The sequence below is a fragment of the Polypterus senegalus genome, chromosome 2 (assembly GCF_016835505.1).
Source record: "Polypterus senegalus isolate Bchr_013 chromosome 2, ASM1683550v1, whole genome shotgun sequence".
NCBI classification, from domain to species: domain Eukaryota; kingdom Metazoa; phylum Chordata; class Cladistia; order Polypteriformes; family Polypteridae; genus Polypterus; species Polypterus senegalus.
This window is the reverse complement of record NC_053155.1, coordinates 279678093-279682402: the sequence shown is the minus strand read 5'-3', so window position 1 is coordinate 279682402 and position 4310 is coordinate 279678093. Positions and strand designations below refer to the sequence as shown.

The 4310-nt window shown below is 44.8% G+C and overlaps 1 pseudogene; it reads right to left on the bottom strand.

The window, feature by feature from the left end:
• Window positions 1–644: 644 nt before the first annotated feature.
• Window positions 645–3420, bottom strand: LOC120524560 (annotated as a pseudogene).
• Window positions 3421–4310: the final 890 nt, after the last annotated feature.

Below are 4310 nucleotides of genomic sequence, written 5' to 3'. Positions count from 1 at the left end.
TAAGAATGAAATACATGAACAATTTGAGAACAAACTTGTCTGATGATAATCTCAGGTCACTGTTGATGTTAGAGACATCAAATCTAAAGCCAGAAATGTCTGCTATTTTGGCATCCAGAAAACAATTTCACCATTCCCACTAATATAGGTGTTCAAGTGTAGCATATCAATGTGTTATTAAATAATAACTGAATAAAATAATATTAAATAAATAATTAAAAACAACATCTATGTTTTGATTCTTTTTTATTTGGACCTCGAGTAAGTAGTCTGCCCCCAAAATGTTGTTTGATAGTTAATGCAGCCCTCGGGCTGAAAAGTTTGGAGACCCCTGGTGTTATGTTGCGTGATACTTAATTTCATAAATAAACACAAACTTTGTCTGTAATGGTGCGGAGTATCCAAACACTCATTTCTTTATTGCATTCAACAACAACAACTCTAGGGTGCACCACATATACTATATCTTGCTTGGTGCCACCTACTGGTTACTATCGGCATTGCGAAACATGTAGTTTAATACAATACATAACATATCTCCTCCCTGCTAAGATTGATTGTCAATAACACAAATAATTTTTTTTTTTTTTTTAGTAACAAATATATATCTCAGAACTCTGAAAAAGAATATGCCTCTGAACTTGAACAGTCACACACTTGTATATTCTCCATCTCAGTGAGTGTTCACTCAGCACGGTAGCGTAGTGGTGGTTTAGTGATCCTCACGGGATACCGTCTGACAGTCTCTGTTACCAGAGTATGCTCCGTGTCTCGTGAATCAGTGGACTTGGGTATTCCCGGTGGTATATCTATCTCTGGAACTTGATCATTCTTGTCCTGATGAGATGTACTAGGGTGATGTGTGGTACTACTATCACTCTGGGGTAGTAGCACGAGGGGGTCCACAGGAGGGTTCACTGCAGCATGCTGAAGCTCTGGATCAGGACGTGTCAGCATCTGGTCCACATGGCGTTTCCATACCTCTTGTAGTCCCACATTTATCTTGTAAGACACTGGTCCAGTCTTCTCCACAACAACACCTTGAGTCCACTTCTCCTCACCCTTCCTATAGTCACGCACGAGGACAGGCTCTCCTACATCAAACTGTCTGTCCTTGGAGCGTGGTTGGCGGTGCTCTTGTTGAGCATCTTGTGACCTGTGCACTACACCAGCAACACTGGGTTTCAGGAAGTCCAGCCGTGATCGTAGCTTGCGTCCAAGGAACAACATAGCTGGTGTCTCCTTTGTTGTTGCATGAGGGTATTGCGGTATGTTAACAGAAATGTATCCAGGCGTTGTTGCACAAGTGCTGTGCCTCTAGAAGATTTTAAGGAATGTTTGAATGTCTGCACGAAACGCTCGGCCAAGCCATTGGTGGCAGGATGGTATGGAGCTGAGCGAATGTGTCTTACTCCGTTGGACTTCAAGAATGTATTAAACTCTTCAGAACAGAACTGAGGTCCATTATCACTCACAAGGATGTGTGGAATGCCATATCGACTAAAAAGGCTTCTGAGCACTTGAATGGTCTTACCATAATATGCACCTCAGGCCACTTGGAATGTGCATCTATCACGACCAGGTACATATTTCCTTCAAATGGACCCGCAAAGTCCACATGTATCCTTTCCCAGGGACTAGAGGGCCACATCCAAGGGTGTAAAGGTGCTAGCCCAGGCTCTTTTTGCATACTCTGACAAGAGTGACAGGATTTAGCTTGGAGCTCAATTTGAGAGTCGATGCCAGGCCACCATACGTAACTACGTGCCAAGCTTTTCATTCGCACTATACCTGGATGTGCTATATGGAGCTCTTTCAGAACCGGGGCAGTTTTGGTGGAACAATCACTCTCACACCCCACATGAGGCATCCCAGTTGTATTGTAAGATCATGCCGACGCAGTAAGTAGGGTGCCAGTTCTTCATCTGCATCCTTTGCAGCTGGAAAATGCCCAGTGGTGACCATTTCCACAACACGAGATAAAATGGGGTCAGACATAGTGTGCCGCTTGATCTCGGTGTTACTAACTGGTAGGGTGTCCAACTGAGACGTGTAAAAACATCTACTGCGCTTAGTTTCTCTTTGTGAGCATGGGGGAGTGGTAAGCGTGAAAGACCGTCAGCATTTGCATGTAAGGCACCTTTCCGATATTGAATGGTGTAATCATGCGCAGACAGGAGGAGTGCCCAACGCTGCATTCGGGCGGCAGCCATTGACGGCGTACTTTTCGATGGGCTCAAGATGGAGGTTAATGGGCGATGGTCTGTGAGCAGCGTGAACTTGTTACCGTAGAGGTACTGGTGGAACTTGCGTACTCCAAAGACTATCGCGAGCGCCTCCCTCTCGATCTGAGCATAATTTTGTTCTGCCTTACTAAGAGTTCGTGATGCATAGGCTATCGGTTTTTCTTTGCCATCAGGCATGACGTGTGAGAGCACAGCTCCGACCCCATAAGGTGAAGCATCGCACGCAAGTCGAAGGGCAGTTCTGGATGGTAATGGGTCAATACCTCCTGCGATACTAGGAGTAATTTAGCATCCTGGAATGCAGACTCACAGGCTGATGTCCATTGCCATGGCTTCTCCTTATTTAGCAGTTCATTCAGTGGTTTCAAGATAGTGGACAGGTCAGGGATGAAACGTCCGTAGTAGTTTAACATTCCCAGAAAAGAACGTAATTGACTAACCTCTTGTGGTGCTGGGGCCTCCACAATGGCACGCACCTTTTCTGGTGATTTGTGAAGTCCTGCTGCATCAATTATGTGACCCAAGTATTCCACAGACTCCTGGAAGAACAAGCACTTCTCTTGTTTGAGATGCAGGCCATACTCCTCTAGCCTACTCAAAACTGTATCCAGAGTTTTGAGGTGGGTCTGCCCATCAGGGCCACTCACAAGGATATCGTCCAGGTAACAATGAGTATATGGCAGTCCAAGGAGCACTTGGTCCATAGCCTTCTGAAATAAAGCGGGTGATGATGCTACACCAAAAGGTAAGCGATTAAAACAGAATAGTCCTTTTTGCGTTGAGATAGTCAGCAGCTCCCTAGACTTCTCTTCCACTTCCATCTGTAGATAGGCATTTGATAAGTCTAACTTACTAAAGTGTTGACCACCTGCTAGAGAGGCAAAAAGATCCTCAATGCGTGGAATTGGGTACTTATCCACACAAAGAGCTGGGTTGAGTGTGACCTTGAAATCCCCACAAAGTCTAATTGTGCCATCCTTTTTACTTACGGGCACCACAGGTGTGGCCCAGTCACTGTGCTCCACTGGTGAGATCACTCCAAGCTCAGTCAGGCGTTTTAGCTCGGCCTCCACTCGAGGTCGAAGAGCATAAGGGACGTTCCGTGGTGGACAGAATCTGGGTGCACTGTTAGGTCTGAGAGTCAGTCTGGCTTTAATTCCTTTCATTGTGCCTAGCTTTTAGAGAAAACAGCTGAATGTCTCTTTAACACAGACTCCAAGTTTTCTTTTTCTCTTTGCTCCATGGCATGCACCATTTTTAAGTCTTTCCAGTTCAGTTTAATAACTCTCAGCCATTCTCTACCAAACAGTGGGGGTGCATCTACTTTCACTACATACAAAGGCAACTTAGCACACTGATTATTTAATTTGACTTGCACTTTGATAACCCCTTCAGGTGCCAGCGGCTCCCCAGTGTATGTCTTTAGCATGACATCCGTGGGTTGCAGAGCCACTTGGCTCAGTGTGCTTCTATATTGCTCCCAGGGAATTAAAGACACTGCAGCCCCTGTATCCAATTCCATTTCCATTTTCTTCCCGTTTACTATAGGCAGCACGGAAATTCGTGAATATTTGCCTTGTTGAGACAAAGAATACAGTCCTAACTCATTGTCAGTATCAGATTTATTTTCTTCATTCTCACTTTCATCTTTCCCTGCCTCGACATGATGAATTCTCTTATTTTGCACCCTTCGCTTAACTGCATAATCCTTCTGAGTAAGATTTCCCTCTTTCCATTTCTTTTCTCTGTCCTGATAGCTTTTGGTTTTGTTCCTACACATGTTCTTAGTGTGGCCTTTTTTTCCACACTGGTGGCAGTCACGGTCTTTATACCAGCAGTCATCATCAGTATGATTCATTTTCCAACGGCGGCATTTGTCACAGTTTTTAGAAAGCACCGCATTCACTTTAAAGGGAAGCATTTAACTGCTGCACGTCGCGCTGCCGTCTCCGCAGAAACTGCGTAATCAACTGCTTTCTGAAACGTGAGATCTTTCTCAGTCAACAGGCGCTTCTGAACAGTTTCACACTTTAGTCCACACACAAACCTGTCTCGTAGTGCGTC